The sequence below is a fragment of the Alexandromys fortis genome, unplaced genomic scaffold (genome assembly GCF_014885135.2).
Source record: "Alexandromys fortis isolate MF-2015 unplaced genomic scaffold, M_Fortis_MF-2015_v1.1 scaffold_205, whole genome shotgun sequence".
NCBI classification, from domain to species: Eukaryota; Metazoa; Chordata; class Mammalia; order Rodentia; family Cricetidae; genus Alexandromys; species Alexandromys fortis.
In genome coordinates, this window is record NW_026068107.1 from 2,164,520 (window position 1) to 2,191,161 (window position 26,642).

At 37.6% G+C, this 26,642-nt stretch overlaps 1 protein-coding gene and 1 pseudogene across 1 annotated transcript in view; one reads left to right on the top strand and one right to left on the bottom strand.

Moving 5' to 3' along the window:
* The window catches only part of Il1rapl2 (interleukin 1 receptor accessory protein like 2), a 634,164-nt gene that overhangs the window by 508,366 nt on the left and 99,156 nt on the right, over nucleotides 1–26,642 (top strand). The window lies entirely within an intron of this gene.
* On the bottom strand, nucleotides 1,008–7,882 carry LOC126489731 (zinc finger CCCH domain-containing protein 14-like; annotated as a pseudogene).

Genomic DNA, 26,642 nt, shown 5'->3' on the forward strand with positions numbered 1-26,642 from the left:
AAATTAGATCAGTGCTGTCAACTTGGTACATATTAGAGAAACTTTTCTTTACTGTTCCAAGATATATTTCTGTCCCCATTGAAATTCAAATTGAAATGTTGAAAGAATAGCTTGTGACTTCTAATTTTTTATTACTTATTTTAAAAATCATATCATTTTGTATGGGAACAATTAGATGTACACAGATGCCTGTACCCTGCTATTATTATTCCTTCACTACAAATACAAAGAATCACTGTATCTTGTTGGTAAGTGTCCATATAACAGTATGTCTATTTTTCTCCAAGCAAATCACAAATGTTTAAATAGAATTTGACTTTTTTAAATTGTCTTTTCCAGTTAAAAAACAAATAATTTTAAGATCACTTAATAAAGTTATACTTTAACACTTATACACTTAAAATATGCACTCAATAAACCATATGTACACAGTTAAGAAATTAGACACCAGTTAGGGATTTAAAAATGCATATTATTAAATCAATATATTCAAAATTTTAAAGAAAACAAGTTCTGCAGAATATCTTTCATCAAAAATGTAAACTTTCAATTTTCATAATATTCTGTCAGATAGGATTAGGGTTTCTTTTTTAATTTTCTTTTTCTATTATTGTTATTATTTTATTTTATTGCTTTAAAAAATACCAATCCAAATTCCCACTTTCTCCCCTCCTCATACTCCCCTCCTACTCCTTCCACACACCCTCCCCCCACTCCTCTCCAATCTTAAGAGAGGGCAAGGCACCCTGCTCTGTGGAAATTCCAAGGCCCTCCCCACTACATCCAGGTTGAGCAAGGTATACAAGAGAATAGGGTCCCACAAAGCCAGTAGAGACAAATCCCAGTGCCATTGTCATTGGCCACTCAGTCTGCCCCAGCTGTCAACCACATTCAGAGGGACTAGTTTGATCGCATGCTCATTCACTGAAAGTACCCAAAGGATATCTACAGGCTTCATCTCATAGTCCACTTTGATATTACTACCATTCCCTCAGACAGATTTAACTTCAGAATAACAATCTTTGGTCTGCATGGACCATGGATTCCATGTCGTAGTAATTTTGACTCATCTCTGTTCTACCAGTTAAGATGTCAAGAACCTGTGTTGTGTTCCTTCTTGAGAAGTTCTGGGGACAACTGGCAATGTTTGTTTCTGTGGAGCTCCTCTTAGGTGTTGCTGGTTCAAACAAGTTACTGGGCATGCTTCCTGTTTAGGAGACATAACTGGCATCTTCCTGCTCTTCTCCATCGTGGCTGATTTCTTGTTGTTCTACTTTAACAACGAAGCTTACAACAGGCATCTTTCTCTCCTGAAAGTTTTTGTTCTCAGTGCTAATTTATCTAAATTACTTTTGAAGACGAGCCTAAAAGTTTTTTCTATACTTCTAAACACTTCTCGTTCACACAATGTCCAGCTTGTATCTGGTTCACACAAATGTCCAGCTTGTATCTGGTTCACACAAATGTGCAGCTTGTATCTGGTTCACACAAATGTGCAGCTTGTATCTGGTCCACACAAATGTGCAGTTTGTATCTGGTCCACACAAATGTCCAGCTTGTATCTGGTTCACACAAATGTGCAGCTTGTATCTGGTCCACACAAATGTCCAGCTTGTATCTGGTTCACACAAATGTCCAGCTTGTATCTGGTTCACACAAATAGCCATTCATATCTGGATCACACAAATGTCCAATTTGTTTCTGGTTCACACAAATGTCCAGCTTGTATCTGGCTCACACAAATGTCCAATTTGTATTTGGCTCACACAAATGTCCAGTTTGTATCTGGGCCACAAAAATATCCAGTTTGTACCTGGTTAACACAAATACCTAGTTTGTATCTGGTTAACACAGATGTTCTTTTTGCATCTGGTCCACTCAAATGACCAGTTTTTACAGTGGCTATTCTGCAATCCAGTTGCTTGTCTGTGAGTCCTGTTTTGCAACTGCTGAAGTTACAGCCCATTTAAATGAGCACCAGTATCTGCATTTCTACTTGAAGATGGTTGATAATTCTCAATAGAAGGATGAGAAGAACCGTATATATGTGTCACTGTAGGTTTCTGCTGAGATAAGGAATTTTCTTGCACAGAACTGAGGTCTTCATCAATGAGATCATCTGGTTCTGGCTTGATAGTAATCACATCTTCAAAGGGTGTTGGTTCCCTCAGAGGTTTCACTGTTGACATTAGCTGGGTTTGAAGCTCCAGCATCATAAGTCTGTCTGACGTCAGTGAATTCTTGCTCCTGTGAACTCGCAGAAACTCTGGAATCCCTTTTTCCTAGTATAGAGATCGAAAAGGCATGGGGAGGGACTGCAGCTTCATGTCCTATCTCATCTTCCGGACAAAAACCCACATTGTTTGAAGGCACCTATCATAGGTACTGATATCAGAAGACTTTAGACTGGAAGGTTCAGTTGTAACAGATTGAAGTTTATGTAATTCTTGCAATTTCCCCCAATGGCACTAGAGATCTTGCAGTTAGTCTTAGCACCAATTTCTGTAGTCAAGACAGCCCTATGCCCATACAATGAGACAATGGGGATGATCTATCGGGAACTCACCAAGGCCAGCGGGTCTGGGTCTGAAAAAGCCTGGATTAAAACCGGTCTCGCTGAACATAGTGGACAATGAGGACTACTGAGACCTCAAGAACAATGGCAATGGGTTTTTGATCCTACTGTACCTATTGGTTTCGTGGGAGCCTAGGCAATTTCGTGGAGGCTCACCTTACTAGACCTGGATGGAGGTGGGTGGACCTTGGACTTCCCACAGGGCAGGGAACCCTGATTGCTCTTTGGACTGACAAGGGAGGGGGACTTGACTGGGGGAGGGGGAGGGAAAGGGGAGGCGCCGGTGGGGAAGAGACAAAAATCTTTAATAAATAAATAAATAAATAAAAGACAGCCCTATGCTTTTCTTTGATTACCTGGAGCCCACCACGAGCTGTTACCTGGAAGCCTGCCCACCGCTACAGCTCCACCCCTGCTCTTCACTGAGCATGGTGATGTTTTTAAATTTCTACCTTGACCTTCCAGCAATAATGGACTATAATCTAGAATTGTAAGTCATATAATCCCTTCATTCACCTATGTTGCTTTTTGTAAGGGGATTAGTTGGGACAACAAAAATGAAAGTAGCATACACAGTGAAGAACGAGGGCCTCCTATGAATGGCCTTGTAAGTGAGCCATCTTTAAATGTATCCTGAAACTTCAGTCAAAATGTCAAATGGCTGTTCTGGAGGTTAATTTATATTGCCAATCTGATTGGATTAAGAATTGCCTAAGGCAGCCGGGCGATGGTGGCACACGCCTTTAATCCCAGCACTCGGGAGGCAGAGGCAGGCGGATCTCTGGGAGTTCGAGACCAGCCTGCTCTACAAAGCTAGTTCCAGGACAGGAACCAAAAAACTGTGGAGAAACCCTGTCTCGAAAAACCATAAAAAAAAAAAAAAATTGCCTAAGGCGTAAATGAGTGGCAACTTTGGGTTTCCAGATAGGAGTAAATAACAGGAAAGATGCCTGCTGCATACCATGTCATGCAGAGTGTGCTTCCTGATCCATTCAGATGTGAGAAAATTAAATCACTCCCACCATGTCTTTCCTGCCTTGAAGGATTCTTTTCTGAAACCGTGAGCCCAAATCAATCCTCTAACCGTTTAGTTGTTTCTTGTTAGATGTTCAGTCACAGGTATGAAAAATAGCTATTAGACCTGAAATGTCAGTCAGCATTTTAAGAAAATTTATGAGAGATAATGCGCCAGAAGTGCCCAACTAAACCATTGAAATTCCCCTTTAGAGCCAAATGGTAATGCCACATGCCTTTAATCCCAGCATTTAGGGAGGCAGAGACAGGTAGATCTCTGGATTTGAGATATGGTCTCCAGAGCAAGTTCCAGAAAAGAAACCCTGTCTTGAAAAAACAAGAACGAAAGAAAGAGAGAGAGAGGGAGAGAGAGAGAGAGAGAGAGAGAGAGAGAGAGAGAGAGAGAGAGAGAGAGAGAGAGAGGGCCTAAGAAAGAGGGAGAAAGACAGAAAGAAATCCCAGTCGAAACTATGCTGAATGATAAATGTTTGTTACTTTAAGTCACTGTCAGACCTAAACAATTAGACTATAACTACTCTGAAACCCCCACAGAGATATGTTTTCTGTGTACTTATGCACAACAGATAGACAACAGTTTAAACTATTACACAGAAAGATTACATGTTTTACATAGTTGTCCTGACAACTAATAACCTGTAAGTCTCATATAAAAGGAAATAACCCCTGCAGTTTTTTGTGCATGGGGGAGCCTTGTGAACTTTTCCGCATCACTTTAACATGTCTAATGGAATTGGGCACTATGGTAACTAAAGAATGCTGAGAGCAGGAGAAAGAGTCTTCCCCGGGGAAGATCACACCAACTGATTGTCCATTACCAGATTGTCAGCCCCGACGTGCATACAAGTAATACTATACAGACTGAGCTGGATATAATTAGGAGTATATTTTATATACATATATGCATGCACTAACAATGAAAAAATACAAGATGTGTATTTCAAAAAGAGCAAGGGGAAGTATATGGAAGTTGTCTGGAAGGCAAATAGGGAAGAGAGAAATACTGTAATCATAATCTCAAAAATAAAAAATATAAAAAATTAAATGACCCCATGAGCCTGTGACCCTGTTACATTCTCCCCTCCCTCTTTTACCCCCCACCGTGTGTGTATTTGTGTGTGTGTGTATCCTTTTATCCAATTTAACAAAGCAGAATGTTGTATTGTTTTCTCTTCTATTATTTAGGAGAGCAAAGATAAACTGAGAAAAACTGTTAATTTTTTTACAAATAGATTTTCAAAACATTTGACCTTTAAAAAAACTATAGCCACCATAATAGCATTTAACAATACTTGTTTTATGAAAAGGACAAATAATAAGATGTTTTATCATATTTTGAAAGATTATATAGGATTAAATTTCATTAGAATTATTTATTGAGTGACTGAAATAAAAATATTGATTCACCATCTTGTCATATGTTTATGGGACTAAATTTAGGTTTATCAAATCTTTATAGTTTTCTCAAAATGAGTTTTTATTTCTCTGACCAAGCATGAACTAAAAAAAAATCAAAATATACTAATTTGCTACAACCTCAAAACTGACATACACACACACATACACACATATAAATGACATTGGTTATAACTAGTCTAGGGTGTATAGAAAGACTCTGTAACAAAAACAAAAATCAAACGAATAATTGACATTTAATTTTTTTAAAATAACTTCAAGCAACTTCAACATAGCTAGCATTATTTTGATAGCAAATCACAGTTCATAATAAGCTTATTTCTTTGTAATTTCTATAGAACTTTTAGCAAAATATATAGTTTTCTATTTATAAAGATTCCAAAAGACCCTAGGCTGAAAAGTATAGTGATTTGTAACTGGAGGTTCCTCATCCCCCTCGTCCCATAGTCACTTTTAAAATAACCACTCAGAGGCTTAATATTAATTATATACTGTTTGGCCTATTAGTTCAGCCTTATTATTAAGTAGCTCTTACAACTTAAATTAACCCATTTCTATCAGCTTATATTTTACGATGAAGCATGTGGCTTGTTACTGTATGGTTTTTGCAGCCCAACAAACCTCTCTGCCAATGCAATAATCCAAATCAGACCAAATCGAACCGAATTAGAAAAAGCCCAGGTTTAATGGATGCCTGCACTCCAGGGTGGCCTTCCAGTCCTCAGAGAGGAGATGGAAAAGAAAACCACAAAAAAAAAAAAAAAAAAAAAAGAAGGAGAACCGGAAAGACCACAGAGAGGAGAAAGGAAAAACTAGAAGACCATGTGTTCATTCTTTGGGGGGGCAGTTTAAATAGCCTGTGAGAATGGTCTTGACCCTCCCTGGGGAGAGGTCACTGTTTGGCAGCCTTTTTTGGAGGTGGAGTCTGGACTGCAGCAACTTCCAGGGGAGGGGCCTGGAATGGAAAGTTCCACTTAAACATTTTAGACTGGATGCCAGGGGTTGAGGTGAAGCCTCCAACCAAACATCCCAGACTCTTTGGATATATGGATTCCAGGGGCTAGGGTAATGCCTGGACCCAAATATTCCAGACTCTGTATATAAGGATGTTAGGGGTTGAAGTGATGCTTTCAACCAAACATTCCAGACTCTTTGAATGTAGGGGTGCCAGAGGGCTGGAGTGATGCTTCCAACCAAACAGTTACCTCACATCTTGCTTCTCTGGTGGCTGCTAGCATTTCCCAGACTCCATATTCTTTCTCCCTTTATTCAGTTTGGCTTTTCCATCCAGCCATATCCTGCCCTGTCATAGGCCGAAGTGTAACATGAGGGGCTGCTTGTTGGGGTTTCTGTCCTGCCCAGTTCCCACAGTCTTTAGGTTCCAAAGAATCACACAGAAGGTCTACATAAGTTATAAAACTGATTGGCCCATTGGCTCAGTCTTCTTGTAGCTTATATTAACTCATTATTCTTATCTATGTTAGCCACATAGCTCAGTACCTTTTTCAGCAGGTTTTAAGTGGATTTAGTCCATCACGTTGGGTGCCACTCTGTAGTAAGACAAGCAGTGGTCTGTGTCTCACTGCCTGGCTAGCTTAGCCCCAAAATAATTACACAGAAACTGTATTCATTTAAACAATGCCTGACCATTAGTTCTAGCCTCTAATTGGCTAACTTTCATATCTTGATTAACCTATTTCTAATAATCTGTATATCACCACAAGGTTGTGGCTTACCAAGAAAGATTCAGCATGTCTGACTCTGGGGAATTCATGGCAGCTCTCTCTGCCTGCCTTCTTCCTCCCAGCATCCAGTTCTGTCTACTCCACCCACCTAAGGGCTGCCCTATCAAAAGGCCAAGGCAGCTTCTTTATTCAACCAATGGAAGCAATACATCCTACACCACCAACGCATCTTCTTTATTAACCAATGGTAATAAAATATATTTACAGCATACAGAGGGGCATCCCACATCATAGATTCTTATTTTTGATAAACAAATAGGCTAAAAAGACTTCTCATGTTGACAATTTTGTCTTCATTCTTCTTTTAGAATCCCATTGGCTCAAGTTTTAGCACTTTCCTGAATGCATATTAATTAGTTCCAAAGTACAAGAAAGAGAAAGCATTATCTATAAATTATATATATACATATGTATATATATGTATGTGTGTGTCTGTGTGTGTGCCTGGCTTCTCTCATCCAAAAATCCACTATATTTCCCCAAGGCCAAGTGCCTAAAATCATTTCATGTCTTAAAAGATAAAATCAAGCATCACAATGTTCTTGTATTGCTGCTTTATTTTCATTTTTTACATGCAAAGAAACCTTTTCTAATTAATTTTTCTTATTGAGATAATTATATACTCACGTTTATTTAAGTGTAAGAAATAACACATGAAGGATGGGCGCTATGGCTCATTAAGTAAAAATGCTTGTTGAGCAAGCCTGACATTCTGAGTACAATTCATGAAGCAAAGAGTTAGAAGGACAGAACTGACCCCAAAAGATGTGCTCTGAATTCATATGTGTACCATGTCTTACACACTATGGCACACATATGCCTACTCTTACATCTATACATTAAACACAAACACACATATACAATAATAATAAAATAAACAAAATGTAAAAATAAATAGTTTTAAATTCCTTAAACTAAGAGAAAAATATTGCTACTGAAAGATATTATGTACTTTCTGCTAGGATTTCTATAGAGGCATTTTTTTTGCACTATCTCACTTAGTATACTAATACTGATGCATTATCATGACACAAGCAGGGATCTGCTGATAAAGATCATTCTTGCTACTGTTTACAGCAACAGCCAAGTTCTTTCGATCCCACCTCTTCCGCATCTCTTAGAAACCACTAAATTACAATCTATTTATGTAATTATATCATATTGACAGTGTTAACAATGTTTAATCTTTGGTACTAGCTTACATTCATCCTACTTCCCTGGTGAGTCATCCAAGTTACATTATCCATTAATCACCAGCTTGTTCTTTTGTTGCCAGTGTTTAGTATTAGTATGTGGTATGTATGTACCAATGCTTATTTAAGCATTATCAGTTGATAACGATCTGGGAGGTTTCCAGATTTGGGTCACTATGAATAAAGTCAATATATACATACATGGAAAAATATTTATGTATGACAATTCAGTTTTTCATGAAAATACTCCTAGATATATGCTCATGAGTATTATTGCTGAGTTGTATAGTTTATATTCTTGAAGAATTTTTTATATGCATACAATGAAATAGGATCCTATCTCCCCCCACCATTCTCAAACTCCCCATAGCTTATTCAACATGTCTACCTCCTAGCTCTATTTTTATCTTTGATAACCTATTAAGTCCAGTTACTGCTTACTTTATATTCATGGATGTGGAAGCCCTTTACTGATGCATAAAAAAAAAACTACAAATGACCACACCTCCAAAAAAGGTTTTTATTTCCAAGTCACAGTTGAGGGAATTCAGAGCAAGTATTCAAAACAGAGACTGTAGAGGAAAGTTTGCTCTCTGGCCATTGCTTACTTTCTGGCATCTGTGGATGTTCAAAATGGAATATACATATCAAAACCAATATCAAAATTGTTATAAAATACATAAAAATAGATCAAAGTTGCCGTACTCAGAGTGATTATTTCCAGCTCCATTCATTTACCTGCAAGAGTTATTTTTTCTTAAGAGTTAAATAATATTGACTTGTGTGAATGTGCCTCATTTCCATTATCCATTCATCAGTTGATGGGCATCTAGGTCATTTCCATTTCTTAAATACTACTAACAGAAAAGCCATAAACATGAATGAGCAGATATCTCTATAGCAGGATAGAGAATCTTTTGTATGAATGTACAAGAGTAGTGCCCTGCTTGATTTTTTTGCCAACATGACACAAGCTAGAGTTATGTGGGAATAGGCACTTTAATTTGAAAAAAAAAAAAATAAAAAGGACTCTATCCAGATTGCTGGTAGGCAAGTCTATAGGACATTTTCTTGATTAATGTTTGATATGGAAAGGCCTGGCCCACTATGGGTGGTGCCACTCTTGGCCAGTTTATCCCAGGTTACGTAAGAAAGTAAGCTGAGTGAGCCAGTCAGCAGTATTCGGCTATGGCTTTTGCTTCTGTTCATGTCTCCAGTTTCCTGTGCTGTATTCCTGCTTTGACTTCCCTTATCTACAGAGTGTGTATTGACAGCTGTAGGATAATATAAGCCCTTTCTCCCCAAGGTACTTTTGGTCATGATGCTTTATCACAGCAATAGAAAAATCTAACTAAGAGAGACGGCTAAAACATGTAGATCTATTTCTAATTTTCTAATAAACCTCCACGCTGATTTTCATAGTTGCTATATCAATTTGCATTCCTGTTGGCAGTGAATATGTGTTCTCTCCCCACATCTGTGCCAGCATTTGTTATATACTTTATTGTTATTGTCATTGTTTGTTTATCTTAGCCATTCTTGTTGGGATAATACAGAATCTCAAGCTAGCTTTATTTTCATTTTCCATAGAACTAAGACTATTAAACAATCTAAAAAAATGTTTATAAGTCATTTTGAGAACTTTGTTTAGCTCCATGGTCCATTTTCAATTAAGCTGTTTGTTTTCTTACTGCTTATTTTTTGTATTCTTTGTATATTCTGATACTAACCTTCTGTCATGTGTAACATGGGTGAAGATTTTTTTCCATTCTGTAGGCTGTCTCATCACTTGAATTATTTGTTCCCTTTTAAAAAAATGTAAACACTTAGTGCTATAAATCTTCCTCTTACATCTACCTTCACTATGCCACATAGACTTTGGTATGCTGTTTTGACTTTGATTCACTTCCAAGATTTTTTTTATTTCCTTCTAGATTGTTTCAATGACTCAATTATCATTCAGTAGTTTGTTGGTTAGTCTTCAAGAGTTGGTACACTGTCTCTAGTTTCTATTGATGTTTATATATAGCTTTATTTCATTGTGGTCAGATAGAATACAGGATGTCATTGCAATTTTCCTACATTTTTAAGACTTTCTTTAGGTTCTAATATGTGGACTGCTTTGAGAAATGTTCTGCAGCTGCTGAGAAGAATGTATATTCTTTTGTATTTGTTTGTGGGTTTTCTGTAGACATCTGTTTAGGTTCATTTTATTTATGTCATTTAACAACAGGGTTTCTCAAGTTTATTTGCTGAGAGTGAGTTATTGAAATCACATACTAGCACTGAGTTTGTGCCAATATGTAGTTTTAAATCTAATAATGTCTTTTCATGAAACTGAGTACCCCTGTGTCTATTACATAGATGTATATTACTGTAATATCCTTTGGGTGGTTTTTTTCATTTAATGAGTGTAAAATGTACCTCTTTGTCTTTTCTGACTACTTTTGATTGGAGGTTTGTTTGGTCATATATTACAATAGCTATACCTGCTTTTTCTCAGTTCCATTTGATTGGGATCACCTTTTTCATCCTTTAACTCTGTGATATCATTTATTTTTGATGGTGAGGTATATTTCTTAGAAGTAGTAAAAAAATTGATCCTGTTAAATATTCTAGTCTGCTAATTTGTATCTTTTATTGATTGATTGAGACCATTAGTATTCAGGAATTATTGAAAGATATGTACTTATCCCTGTCATTTTGTTGGTTTTGTAGTGTTTTCTCAAAGCTTTTTGATTCCTAGCCTACAAATGTTTATTTGTTTCTATGACCTCTTATATATGTTTATCCTTCTCTTTAAAGTATTTCTCCAAGTATCCTCTTTATAAATGGCTTTTAGTCATAAATTCCTTTATTCTGTTTTTATCATGGAAAGTTTTAATTTTTCCTTTAATTTTAATAGTTTTATTGAATATAATAGTCTTTGATGACAGTTGTGGTCTTTCAGGACTTTTAGGACTTTCCATGACATTCTGGCTTTAAATGTTCTATTTGAATAATCTAGGAAGCCTACCTTGATCAGTGTCATGTCTTTTCTCACTGAAGGTTTCAATACCTATTCTTATTCTGTGTTTTTAATGTTTTAACTGTAATATATCATAAAGAAATTCTCTTGTCTATTTGGTGTTCTGTAGGCCTCTTGTACCTGAATAGGCAACAATTTCTCTAGGTTTTGGAAATTTTATTGTAGGTGGAGCCTACTCATTCATTTCCTGTCCACCCAGACCCAAAATAATCGTGCTGGTACTATATTAATTGCAACAATGCTTGGCCAGTGGCGCTAGCATTGATTACTATCTATCTCTTACATCTTAAATTAACCCATTTCTATTATTTTACATTTCACCATGAGGCTCCTAGTTTACTGGTAAGGTTCCAGGACATGCATATATATATATTCTAGCCTGGCTATATTCTGTTAAGTCATTGGCCAAAAGCAGACTCTTTATTAACCAATAGTATTCCCAGTATACAGAGGGGATTCCCATATAACCTCCCCTTTTCTGTCTAAATAAAAATGAAGGTTTTAACTCTAAAATAGCAAGATTATATACAACAAAACAGCAAGAATTATAGCTATAAGCAGCAGGCAGGATAGCAGGGACAGGAAATTGAGAAATTACATATTTTATTACAAGAAAGAAGCAGAGAAAGCAAGCTAGAGTAGGGTGAGGACATAGCATCCCAAAGGTTATTCCCAGCCCAGTGCTGGAGAGCTTTCTCCATTAAAGCTGAACTTCCTAAATGTTCTCAAGAAGCACCAAGTAGGGACTGATTACACATACTCAAGACTAGGGGACATGTCTTATGCAAACCACTGCAGCTGCAAAACAGGAGTGGTTACCATATTCTCCTAGGTGATCAGAGTTCATTACAAGGAATCTATAAAATATTTGTCATTTTCTTCATGGCATCAGACTCATGAAATTCCATTTAAAGGCTTCTCACAGGCAAGCACAATGAGATTAACCTAAGAAACATGAAAAACATATTTTCTTTTACCCAATAATCTCTTTAGCCAAATAGAATGTATCACTTGAACATCTGTTTCTTTGGAGGGACCTGATTAAGATTATTGCTATAAATCTTGGCAAATTGCTTCAATATTAGACTTTGCTTGAATTGATATTGTAAGGCTACTCTACTCAAATTGCAGGAAATGTTAGATAAATAGCCTTTTAAATAATTGTAAAGCAAAAAGTAATGTGTAACTACACAGTATTTGTAAAAACCAGATTATAATTTCATATTTTTCACTTTCTTTCCCTAGTACCAGTCAATATATCAGAGAAACAGCAAAATACCTAGACATAATGCCTTAGTGACCACATATTTCTATACTAATAACCAGGTGGTTCATACATTTTTCTTAAAATAATACTTAATATAATTTATAAATAATTTAATTATTTTTGCTATATGTTATGTGAAGCAAGCATCCCATTAAGAAATAAATACTTTTTAGGTTGTTATTATTGTTGATTTGGCTAGTATAGCTTTTTATTAACATTTATATCATACTAAAGAGTCATTTTCTTGTATAAAGGAAAAATATGAAAGAAATAGTTTCATTTCTCTCTTGATTCCAAATCTGTGCTTTGAAAATTTTAAAGGTGGTAATGATTTTAAAAGAGAAAGTTGTCACCAAAGTTTCTGTATCATGGAATATGTCACTAGTTCTAAGAATTTCTGATAAGTATTCCTCCTTTTCATTAAAGTAAATATTAAATCTCACAGGATTTGTAAACGTGACCTAAATTTTGTATTTAAAAAGAGGATTTTTCATAGAATATATGTGAATCATTTCCCCTTCCCCAACTCCTCCCAGCTCCTCTCCAGCTTCCTACCCACCAACTTTATGTTCTTTAATCTTTCTTTTTAAAACAAATAAATCACAAAACAAATCAACACAAACTAAAATACAATAAGACAAAAATGCCAAAATAAAACAAAAGTAAACAAAAAGCCTCTCCTGCCTCCCCCACAAATAAAATTTGAGTTAGCCAACTAGTCCTATGCATGGGATGGACCTGATCTGGTGTGGCTGTTATATCCATTAATACTTGTTGGAGGAGGGCTTGCTTATTTGTCCCAGCCAGCCAGCTAGCTTAGCCCCGAAATAACCACACAGAAATTGTTATTAATTAAATTACTGCCTGGCCCATTATTTCTAGGCTCTTATTGGCTAACTCTCACATCTTGATTCAACCCATTTCTATTAATCTGTAAATAGCCACGTGGCAGTGGCTTACCAGGAAAGATTCTACCCTGCAGGTATCCATCTCAGGCGGAGGATCCATGGCTTCTCTCTCTGACTCTGCTTTCTTCTTCCCAGCATTCCATTTAATTTTCCCCACCTACCTAAGTTCTGCCCTATCAAGGGCCCAAAGCAGTTCCTTTTTTAACCAATGAAAGCAATACAAAGACAGAAAAACCTCCTACACCAGAGACTCTATTGTAGGAAACTGATATTCCCTTTGCCAACAGATCAATTGCCAATAGTGCCTTTGTTAGGCTTGGAACATCCTCCTCTCAGTGCTGGGACTCCATCCGGTATAAACCAGGTCTTGTGTGTGCTGCTGCAATCTCTATAAGTTCATATACAAATCTGTCCTGAAGAGTCTGGAAGACACTGTTGCTATGAAGTCATCCATCACCTCTGGTTCTTATATTCTTTCTTCCTCCCCTTCTGTACCAACCTTTGAGCCCTGAGGAGAGAGGTTTGATGAAGACATCCTATTTAGGACTGAGAGCTCCAAAGTCTTTCACTCTCTGTACATTGTCTAATTGTGGGTCTCTGTATTAATTCCCATCTATTATAAAAACAAGTTTCTCTGATTAGACTTGAGAGAGTCACTGATCTATGGGGAAAACAATCTGTCATTAGGAGTTAATTTGTTACTAAATTCCTTTAGCAGACTAATAATAGTACTAGATTTTTCCCTTGGGCCCAGGACTGATCTCGGGTTCTGGGCCATGTTAGCAGTGTCAGGTATGGGTTCCACATCATATAGTAGCCCTTAAATACAATTTAAAAGTAATTTATTTTCCCACAACATTTGTGCCATTATTACATCAGTGGGTATATCTTATAGGAAGGTCATTATTATAGATGACAAGGTTCGTCCCTGGGTTAGATTGAAGATTACCTTTCCCTTGAACAAATAAATGTTTGTGATAACCAACTAGCAAAGAGATGAAGTTTCCTTTGATTCACAGTTGTTTATATCCTAGCACATTATCAGACCTAAAGTGTGATAACGTGAATTAAACCTAAGTCCTAGTGTGTGGCCAGAGGCCGTCATGTCATAGTGAAGCAAATACAGGATACAAAAGGGAAAGAGATTGGGAGATCCCACAATTATCTTCATGAGTAGGTACCTCAGTGACCTAAAAAATTCCAGATAACCTCTACTTCTTAAAGGTTCTTTTATCTTTCAATAGCATGAAGGTGGAAGGAAGCACTTAAAATCAATGCTCGGGAGACAAATAAAATCCAAGTCTTGACAACTCTGTAGAATGATTTCATTCACTAAGCATTGTAAGGTATGATCTCCATCCAAAATCTAAACCACTATGCCCGTTCTATATTATTTGAAAGTCTCTAGGGTTCCCACTTCATCTCTAAATCCTAGAGAATGAGCAAAGATATATGTCATGAATAATCTGATTCTACCAAAGACAAAGCAGTATTTTTACAGCCCTTATTCCAGATATAGTTGTTCATATTTGTTAGATGCATGGTTAATACACAGACTAGGATTTTATATGTCACCACTTTTGACATTTAGGACCTGAAAGATTATTTGGCAAATGGGGCTGTCTTTTGTAGTTCAATGATTCCAAAATCCTCTACCAGCTAAATACTTCAAGTACTCCCCATCAGCTGTGACACCCCAGAATGCCTCAAGGCTTTGACAAATGTTTCCTGGGGAAGCATCTCTTGGGTATATTCACAAGAGTGGCATTGCTGGGTCCAGGGGTAGGTTGATCCGAATTTCCTGAGAAACCGCCACACTGCTTTCCTAAGTGGTTGCACAAGTTTGCATTCCCACCAGCAATGGATGAGGGTACCCCTTTCTCCACAACCTCTCCAGCAAAGGCTATCATTGGAGTTTTTGATTTTAGCCATTCTGACAGGTGTAAGATGATATCTCAAAGTTGTTTTGATTTGCATTTCCCTGATCACTAAGGAGTTTGAGCATGACCTTAAGTGTCTTTTGGCCATTTGAACTTCTTCTGTTGAGAATTCTCTGTTCAGATCAGTGCCCCATTTTTAATTGGGTTAATTAGCATTTTAAAGTCTAGTTTCTTGAGTTCTTTATATATTTTGGAAATCAGACCTTTGTCTGTTGCGGGGTTGGTGAAGATCTTATCCCAGTCAGATAAGTTGCCTTTTTAACTTAGTGACAGTGTCCTTTGCTTTACAGAAGCTTCTCAGCTTTAATAGGTCCCATTTATTCAATGTTTCCCTTAATGTCTGTGCTGGTAGGGTTATACCAAGGAAGCGATCGCCTGGGCCCATCTGTTGTAGAGTACTTCCCACTTTCTCTTCTATCAGGTTCAGTGTGTTCAGACTGATATTGAGGTCTTTGATCCATTTGGACTTGAGTTTTGTGCATGGTGATAGATATGGGTCTATTTTCATTCTTCTACAGGTTGACAACAAGTTGTGCCAGCACCATTTGTTGAAGATGCTTTCTTTCTTCCATTGTATACTTTTAGCTCCTTTATCGAAAATGAGGTGTTCATAGGTTTGTGGGTTAAAATCCGGGTCTTCTATATGATTCCATTGGTCGACTTCTCTGTTTTTATGCCAATACCACACTGTTTTCATTACTGTAGCTCTGTAATAGAGTTTGAAGTCAGGGATGGTAATGCCTCCAGAAGTTCCTTTATTGTATAGGATTGTTTTGGCTATCCTGGGTTTTTTGTTTTTCATATAAAGTTGATTATTGTCCTCTCAAGATCTGTGAAGAATTTTGATGGGACCTTGATGGGGATTGCATTGAATCTATAAATTGCCTTTGGTAGAATTGCCATTTTTACTATGTTGATCCAATCCAAGAGCAAGGAAGATCCTTCCATTTTCTGGTATCCTCTTCAATTTCTTTCTTCAATGCCTTAAAGTTCTTGTCAAATAGATCTTTCACTTCTTTGGTTAGAGTTACCCCAAGATATTTTATGCTGTTTGTGGCTACCCTAAAAGGTGATGCTTCTCTGATTTCCCTCTCTGCTTCCATATCCTTTGTGTATAGGAGGGCGACTGATTTTGGGGGGTTGATCTTGTATCCTACATTACTAAAGGTGTTTATCAGCTGTAGGAGTTCTTTGGTGGAGTTTTTGGAGTCAATTATGTACACTATCATATCATCTGCAAATAAAGAAAGTTTAACTACTTCCTTTCCAATTCGAATCCCCTTGATCCCCTTATGTTGTCTTATTGCTATTGCTAAAACTTCAAGCACTATATTGAAGCGGTATGGAGAGAGTGGACAGACTTGTCGTGTTCCTGATTTTAGTGGGATGGCTTTGAGTTTCTCTCCGTTTAGTTTAATGTTAGCTGTTGGTTTGCTGTAAATAGCTTTTATTATATTTAGGTATGACCCTTGTATCCCTAGTCTTTCCAAGACTTTTATCACAAAGGGATGTTGAATTTTGTCAAAAGTTTTTCCAGCATCTAATGAAATGATCGTATGTTTTTTTTTTTCTTTCAGTTTATTTATATGATGGATTACATTGATAGGTTTTCATATGTTGAACCAGCCGTGCATCTCTGGGATGAAGCCTACTTGATCATAAGGGATAATTTTTCTAAATTATCCTTGGATATGGTTTGCCAGTATTTTGTTGAGGATTTCTGCGTTGATGTACATGAATGAGATTGGCCTGTAATTCTCTTTCTTGGTTGAGTCTTTGTGTGGTTTTGGTATCAGAATGACTGTAGCTTCATAAAAGGAATTTGGCAATGACTCTTCTGTTTCTATATTGTGAAATACATTAAGGAGTATAGGTATTAGGTCTTCTTGGAAGTTCTGATAGACATCCGCATTGAAACCGTCTGGTCCTGGGCTTTTTTTGGTAGGGAGGTTTTTGATAACCGCTTCTAATTTTTCGTGACTAACAGGTCTATTTAGATTGTTCACCTGGTACTGGTTTAACTTTGGTATATGGTATTTATCTAAAAAAGTGTCCATTTCTTTTACATTTTCCAGTTTTGTGCCATACAGGCCTTTGTAGTAAGATCTAATGATTCTCTGAATTTCCTCTGTGTCTGTGTTTATGTCCCCCTTTTCATTTCTGATCTTATTAATTTGCATATTCACTCTCTGGCGTTTTATTAGTTTGGATAGAGGTTTATCAATCTTGTTGATTTTCTCCAGGAACCAGCTTTTTGTTTCATTGATTCTTTGGATTGTTTTCTGTGTTTCTATTTTGTTGATTTCAGCCCTCAGTTTGATTATTTCCAGTCTTCTACTCCTCCTAGGTGAGTCTGCTTCTTTTTTTTCTAGAGCTTTCAGGTGGGCTGTTAAGTCTCCAATGTGTGCCTTCTCTGTTTTCTTTAAGTGGGCACTTAGTGCTATGAACTTTCCTCTTAGGACTGCTTTCATAGTGTCCCATAAGTTTGAATATGTTGTTTCTTTATTTTCATTGAATTCAAGGAAGACTTTAATTTCTTTCTTTATTTCTTCCTTGATCCAGGTGTGGTTCAGTAGTTGACTGTTCAATTTCCACGAGTTTGTAGGCTTTCTGGGGGTAGCATTGTTGTTGAATTCTAACTTTAATCCATGATGATCTGATAAGACACAGGAGGTTACGGATATTTTTTTGTAACTGGGGAAGTTTGCTTTGTTACCGAGTATGTGGTCAATTTTTGAGAAGGTTCCATGCGCTGCAGAGAAGAAGGTATATTCTTTCCTATTTGGGTGAAATGTTCTATAGATGTCTGTTAAGTCCATTTGATTCATTACCTCCATTAATTCTCTTATTTCTCTGTTAGGTTTCTGTCTGATTGACCTGTCCATTGGTGAGAGAGGGGTGTTGAAGTCTCCTACTATTAGTGTGTGCGGTTTGATGGCAGCCTTGAGTTTTAGTAATGTTTCTTTTACGTACGTGGGTGCTTTTATATTAGGGGCATAGATATTCAAGATTGAGACTTCATCCTGATGAATTGTTCCTGTTATGAGTATAAAATGACCCTCTCCATCTTTTCTGATTGATTTAAGTTTGAAGTCAACTTTGTTAGAAATTAGTATGGCCACACCCGCTTGTTTCTTAGGTCCATTTGCTTGATAAACCTTTTCCCATCCCTTTACTCTGAGTAGGTGCCTGTCTTTGTGGTTGAGGTGTGTTTCTTGTAAACAGCAGAATGTTGGATCCTGTTTTCGTATCCAATCTCTTAGCCTGTGCCTTTTTATAGGTGAGTTGAGTCCATTGACATTAAGTGATATTAATGACCAGTGGTTGTTAACTCCGGTCACTTTTTTAGTCGTAGAGTTTGTGTGTTTCCCTTCTTTGAGTTGTGCTGGTGAAGGGTCTCTAGATGTCTGAGTTATTGTGGTCATTGTTGGACTCCTTGGTTAGTGATTTTCCTTCTATTACTTTCTGTAAGGCTGGATTTGTGGCTACATATTGTTTAAATTTGTTTTTATCCTAGAAAATTTTGTTTTCTCCATTTATAATGAACGAAAGCTTGGCTGGGTATAGTAGTCTGGGCTTGCATCCATGTTCTCTTAGTTTCTGCAGTATATCTATCCAGGACCTTCTGGCTTTCATGGTTTCCATAGAGAAGTCAGGTGTAAGTCTGATAGGTTTACCTTTATAAGTAACTTGACCTTTTTCCTTTGTAGCTCTTAATATTCTTTCTTTATTCTGTATGCTTTGTTTTTTGATTATTGTATGGCGAGGAGATGTTTGCCTATTCGGTGTTCTGTATGCTTCTTGAACCTTCAAAGGAATATCTTTCTTTAGGTTGGGAAAGTTTTCTTCTATAATTTTACTAAATATATTTTCTGGGCCGTTGAGCTGTACTTCTTCTCCTTCTTCAATCCCAATTATTCTTAAGTTTGGCCTTTTTATTGTGTCCCAGATTTCCTGAATGTTTTGTGATGAGTATTTGTTGATTTTGATGTTTTCTTTGATCAGTGTGTTTATTTTCTTCATGGTATCTTCAGTGTCTGACATTCTTTCTTCTATCTCTTGTAATCTGTTGGTAGTACTTGGCTCTGTAGTTCCTGTTCGTTTACCCAGATTTTCCATCTCCATCCTTCCCTCGATTTGTGTTTTCTTCATTACTTCCATTTCATTCTTCAAGTCTTGAACCGCTTCCCTTACCTGTTTGATTGCTTTTTCTTTTTTCTCTTGGTTTTCTTGGGTATCTATGAGCGATTTATTCATTTCCTATAGCTTTTTGTTTGTAATCTCTATTGTTTATGGCAGATCTTCACCTCCTTTTTAAGGTCTTCTATTATTTTCATATAATTCACTTTTGAGTCGATTTATTCTAATTCTTCTGGAGTAGGGTGTACAATTCTTCTTATTTCAGGATCCCTGGATTCTGGTGATGTCATGTTGCCTTTCATGTTGTTGGAGGAATTCTTGCATGGGTGCCTTCCCATCTCTTCCTTCAAGTGGAGCCAGGAGAGGCCTGGTGTCTTTGTCCAGTCTTTGCTGTGACTGACTCTCTGGGTGTATCTCTTCAGTGTAGAAGCAGGAACTGTCCCGTCCAGATGGAACTCCTCAGCACCAAAACATGGACGCCTGGTAGTCCAATGACCCACGGACAAAAAGGCGGAACTTGGGGGGCAGGGCGAGGACAAGTAGAACACAGGAGACCCTGCCGCACAAGCTGAAGATGCACGTGCTCCCTTTCGGGGGGTCCTTGAGGCCTGCCTGGTAGGCAGGCACTCAGCGCTCTGGGTGGGTAGTCTTAGTGTAGGAGCAGAAAACTGTTCCTGAGCAAAGGACCTTACAGAAAAAGCAGGCTTGGTGAGGTGTTGTGTAAGAAAGACAGCCCTGCAGAAGGAGCTGGGGGAGGGGGTTTTGTGCTCTCTTCTGGGACAATCCACCCCTGGATAGCACACACTCTCCCATCCAGATAGAACTCCTCAGCACCTAAACAGGGCCGCCTGGTAGCCCAATGATCCGGGGACAAAAGGAAGAACGTGGCAGGCAGGGCGGGGTCCAGTAGAGCACAGAAGACCCTGGAGCACAAGCTGAAGGTGCCCAGGCTCCCTTACAGGGGACCTTGAGGCCTGCCCGGTAGGCAGGCACTCACTGCTCTGGGTGGGTAGCCTTAGTGTAGGAGCAGAAAACTGTTCCTGAGCAAAGGACCTTGGAGAAAACGCAGGCTTGAGGGGTGGGGGGAGGTCTTGTGTAAGAAAGACAGCCCTGCAGAAGGAACTGGGGTAGGGGGGGTTGTGCTCTCTTCTGGGACAAACTGCCCCTGGATAGCACACACTCACCCGTCCAGATGGAACTCCTCAGCACCTAAACAGGGCCGCCTGGTAGCCCATTAATCTTGGGACAAAAGGAAGAACGTAGGAGGCAGGGCGGGGTCCAGGAGAGCACAGGAGACCCTGGAGCCCATGGAATTCTGTTTTATTTATTTATTTTTTCTTGGAAAAAAAAATTCCACTTCCTTCCATCCTCCCATTTCCCTCCCCTTCCTCCCACTCCACTCTCCTCCCCCTACTCCTTTCCCCCTCCCTCTCCAGACCCAAGAGCAGTCAGGTGGAAAGTCCAAGGTCCTCCCCCCTCCATCTAGGTCTAGGAAGGTGAGCATCCAAACTGGCTAGGCTCCCACAAAGCCAGAACATGAAGTAGGATCAAACCCCAGTACCATTGTCTTTGGCTTCTCATCAGTCCTCATTGTTCAGAAATTCCGGTTTTATCCCATGCTTTTTCAGTTCCAGTCCAGCTGGCCTTGGTGAGCTCCCAATAGATCAGTCCCTCTGTCTCAGTGGGTGGATGCACCCCTCACGGTCCTGACTTCCTTGCTCATGTTCTTCCTCCTTCTGCTCCTCATTGGGACCTTGGGAGCTTATTCCTTTGCTCCAATATGCATCTCTATCTCTATCTCCATCCATTGCCCGATGAAGGTTCTATGGTGATATGCAAGATATTCATCAGTATTGCTACAGGATAGGGCCATTTCAGGTTCCTTATCCTCAGCTGCCTAAGGCACTAACTGGGGACATCCCCCTGGGCACCTGGGAGCCCCTCTAGGTTCAGGTCTCTTGCCCACCCTAAGCTGGATCCCTTAATTAAGATATATGCTTCCCTGCTCCCATATCCATCCTTCCTTTATGAAAAATAAATAAAATGAAGTAAAAATAAACATTTTCCATTACACTCTGAAGCCCAGGCTCCTCACCAGATATAAAAATTGTGGATCAATTTTTTTGATTAATGACCTAAAACAGAAGCTGTCTAAAAATACAAAAAAGAACAAACAACAAAATATAAACCAGTTAATACAAATATTACATTCATGTCTAATTAGTTAACATTAAATACTAAAGCATAACATATAGATAATTGAATAATGAATTTAATATAAATAAGGAACAATGAATATAAAGTGTATTGAGGAACCTCAAACTGGTAGTTGTTCTTCTTTAGGTTCCGGAATCTCTTTCCATTGTTTGCCTTACCTTTTTATATCTTCTAAATAGATTCTACTGGAAAGACTAGGGTAAAAACCGTGGTGGGAAGAGTTAAGAGCAAGACTCTGATAGCACAGACTACACTTCCTCTCAGTGACTGTGAAGGATCCTAAGGAGATACACAAGTCTTATAAGAGTATGTCCTTAGGACTGACCATTTAGTATTGGATACCCTATCAGGGGCTCATTTTTGGTGAAAACTGATTCTATCCTCTTCAGCAGCTCCTGACTGCCATTAACTCTTAAACTATGACTGAGGTCTTTAAAAAATTATAAGGAGTCTTTAAAATCTTCTTTATGCTGACTGTAAGATAGCAAAGACGAATATATATGTGTACATATATGTATATATGCATGTATATTACAACTAAAATAAATTAAATAATTATCTCAAACAAGCAGAAAAATTAATGTATTATTGCACAAAAATAAAAAATAGAGCAGACAGGAAAAGTGGGAGAAATTATTTATTTGGGGAATAAAACACGTCCTCCAAATGTGTCAAAGGAAAACTGGCAAAGTTCCTCATTTTTCTTAGCATATGATATATAAAGTAATTTTTTTTCATTACCCTACCTAGCCTCTGATTTCCTACATGTGTTCAATATATGAAACTATACTGAAAGATGGATCACAACAGAATATAACTTTAAATGACATGAGTCTCTAAGTTATGATACACACTATATATCATGGCATGTCTTCTTTCATGCTTCATTTTTAAATTTTTGAATTATAAATAACCTTGATAGTAAGAACACAACTCTGTTTCTAAGTTAAGGAAGGAAAGTAAAGACTAAGTATACTGTCAAAGATCATTTTCCAAATGTAGGGGCCTCCACTTTTCTAGGGTATTTGGCATAGCTACAAATTAACTTGACATAATACAGATTAATGAGAAGAAAAATTAAGTCCATGTATTCACATGGGAATATCACAAAATATAGACTCAAGGAAGGGCCACATGACTGTAACATGTATTGCATCCTAGGCTACAAAGAGAATAGGGCCCTTGACATTCTAGAAGGATGTGGTGATGAGTTATGGGAGGATAAAGGAGGAAATATATGGGGAATAAACGTTGCTATTATTTGCAGATTAAAAAGCACCCAGGTGATAAAAATTACCTAGGAATAGTTGTCCAGAAAAAAAAGTGATGTGGCTATAGTTTCAACCCCCAGTCTCCGCTCCCATGATCCAAGTTATTTTATTTTATTTTATTTTTTGATTTTGAAGGTTCCCAGGGAGGGACTTCATGACAATGTTGTTTCTTTTGGAAGATCCCTTGTAGGTAGAGAATACTTATTCATTTCTTGGCTGCCCAGACCCAAATAATGATACAGAAACTATATTAATTACAACACTGCTCAGCCAATGATTCAGAAATATTTCCATCTAGCTCTTCTTACATCTTGAATTAACCCATTTCTATTAATCTATGTATTGGCATGAGGCTGTGGCTTACTGGTAAGGATTCAGCATCTGTCTCCTTCAGCATCTACATAGTGTCTCTCTGACTTCACCTACTCTCTCTCTTTAGATCTCTTCCAGCCTGGCTACATTCTGCCCTGCTATAGGCTGAAGCAGCTTCTTTATTAACCAATGGTAATAAAACCTATTCACAGCACATAGAGGGGATCCCACATCAATCCCTCTTTAGGCAACTGAGTGAAGCCCAGGAAAATTCTCTGCCTTAGTTCTATTTTTCTTAGGTGCTCTTAGTTCAAAGATGTCAGCATATTGCAGCATTAGATTATTTGGTATCATTTCTTGAACTTCAAAAAGATGCTAAATTCATGCTTTTATGCAGATATTAATATCTTATGAGCAAACAAGAAAAATGCTTTTATGGACTAAAGAGACGTTGAAATTTGCCTCAAATGGAGACTGTTAATAAGATCAAATAAATGGGGTATACATAATGATATATGAGAAGGATTTGTTGCAGAAGTTGACTTATACAATGATAGCACTTGAGCAATCCCATGAGAGACCACCTAAAAGCTGGAGGTCCTGATTCCTGTCTCCTCCACCCTCTCTTATCTCCTTCACATGCTTGTCATTTCGGCCTCCACAAAGTATCTTTCCCACATTCATGCCTTTCTATTTTCTTTTTTGGTCAAACGAACTGAACCAGGCTCACTCATGTGACGTTTGGGTTTAGAATTATCCAGTGGAATTTGCGGGGTGGGGGGGGGGCTCTCTCTAGTAAGTATACAACTGAAAACAAGGTTTCCCTACACCCCAAACCCATCAGTTCAGAAGGCAGTTGTCAAGTCCATGAGTACTTCCACCATCCATAATTAACGGCTGACAAGGCCAGTCTTTTGATGAAGAAGGATACTTAAAAGAAATCCCACACTAGATCAGGATTGAGAATAATAGAGGGCTATTTATTTAGGGGTAGACTCACAAGTCAATCCTCTGCTGAAACTGAGAAAGCAACGGAATCCCGCAGCAGGAAAGAGGTTGCATTGGTATAAATAGTATAAAAGGCCATGCCCAAGTGGACGGGTAACTTAACAGCTACTGATGGTAGGTACAATATTTTGCAGATCCAGTTCTGTGACTTCCTGAATGGAATAGCTGTGCCACGCTCAGAAGGTGGCATTTCACAGCATTCTCCTGCCCTCCACTCCCCACTGCCACACCCCACCCTGTCTTCTAGTTTTTGCATTTTTTTTTCTGACCTCTATTCTCCAAAGTTCTTGAGCCTTAGAGGGTGGTTTAAATATTTTACTTAAGTTTGGGCCCTCAACTATTTCTTATTCTTAGTAATATGAGCATCTAGGATTTTCTGCATTTACTATTATTTACTACAGAGAGGCTTCCCTAAAGAAGATTGAAAGAAGCATTTGTATGTAGGCATAAATGTTGGTGCTTAGAAAGCAGTTTGGCACTGGTTTAGTCACTGCTTAATTGCTGTGAAGAGACGCTATGACCAAGGCAAATCTTACATGATAAAATATTTAACTCTAAGGCGATTCTTAGAAAAGAAAACATTTAAGTGAGGGCTTGCTCACATATTCAGAGAATTCGTTCATTACCATCAGGGCAGAGGGCATGACACTGAATCAGTAGCAGAGAGCTACATCCTGATACACACACAAGAGAGAGAGACAGAGACAGACTGGCCTACTGCCCTAGTGTGGGCTTTTAAAATGTTAAAGCCCTTCCATTAGTGGCTTACTTCCTCCCAGAAGGCCTTAACTACTCCAAGGAAGGCCTTATCTCTTAATCCTTCTAATCCTGTCAAACAGTGCTACCCACTCCTTGATGACTAAGCATTCAAATACAAGAGCAGATGAGGGCTATTCTTATTCAAACCACCACAGGAACTATGTTAATTTAGCTAAACCTCAGCAGTAAGTTTCCTATAGGACCTATGACCTTCTCAACCTGACTATGTTTATAGTACCAGACAATTTATAGTACCTTAATTCCCTCCTGAGGAGCAGGTCTCAAATATAATCAGAGTGTTTAGTTACTCACATAATAATCATTTATATATTTGAACTCAATAACACAGAAATATGATTGGATAAAATGGTTCTGATCTGATTGAAATATAATGAGAAAGGAGAGCAAATAAGACTTATTCGTTCAGATTCTCCTTGAACTGTCTGTGTAGCATTCTTCTCCCTGGGTATGAGGTCGGAGACGTCTGGAATAAGAAGAAAGAGAAACAGGCAGCACAAGGATAGAAGGTCAGAAGAACCTTGCATATGAAGCCTTTCAAATGTAACTTAAGTTCAGGATACTCAGCATCAACTGAGCATTATGGCCTAAACCATAACAACCCTTTAAAAAAAAAAAAGAAATGTCTTCTTTATATTTTCAAGAAATAGAAAATTTAAAAATATAAAATAGTCTTAAAAATATCACCTTTTATCAAAGTAGACATATGCATTGAGTTAGCTAAAGTTTATCTAAGAGTACTGATATAAACTTTTCTTAATTTACAAAAGTGGATAAGTATAAATATGGAAGTACAAGCCCTTCAATATGAAATATAATAAGCTTTACATAATGGGAAGGAAGTATGCCAAACTTACAATCAGAATAAACCAATAATGTAGCAATATCAAGCAGAAGTTTAGAATGTCTTAGATATAGCTCCATTTTTTACTGTGTATTAAGAAATTATTTGATAAGAGATATGGCTTCCAGTTAAAATCATAAACAATAGAGGATTGTAGATTAAAATTAAAGATATAACTTTTTAACCAAGTGATTATTTTAAAGTAATGACAATTATGATTGAGAATAATATTCTGTTATCATCTGATATTAAGCAAAGTACCACAAAGACTCTAATAATAGAAACCCATGGGCAACCAGGGCTTTGATGAATCTCCTCAAACATCCCACATAGTAAACAAATTACTGGTCTTTATATACATATTTTTATCCAGACAAATTTAACAGAGAAAATAGGACATCTATTCTGATATGAAAAAATATAATGCATGTAATCAGAATTACATATCAAATAAAATACCTTCTTGTTTCAAGAAAAGTAAACTGACCTTCTGATTAGCACATATTATTTTTATCACCTTTAATTTTAGAGCTGAAAAAAATAACTGACTTTACTAAGGGCCTTTAAAGGTAATGTTTGTTTTGATATTTTTATTTTGTAAAAGCAAAATTATCCAAAGATTCAAATCCACAAATGAGAGAAAACATGTGATGTTTGTCTTTCTGGGTCTGGGTTTCCTCATTTAGAATGATTGTTTCCAGTCCCATCCATTCACTTGTGAATTTCATTATTTCACTTTTCTTAACAATATTCCATTGTGTAAATTTGTCACATCTTTTACATTTATTAGTTGATGGACATCTGTGGTGTTCCTTTGAATAGCAAAGACAATAAACATGGATGAGCAAGTAACTCAATAGTAAGATTAAAAGCTTTTTGGCTATATGCCCAGAAATGGAGTATCTGGAATACATGGCAGTTTTATTTCTAAGTTTTTGAGGAATGTGCACACTTATTTCCACAGTGGCA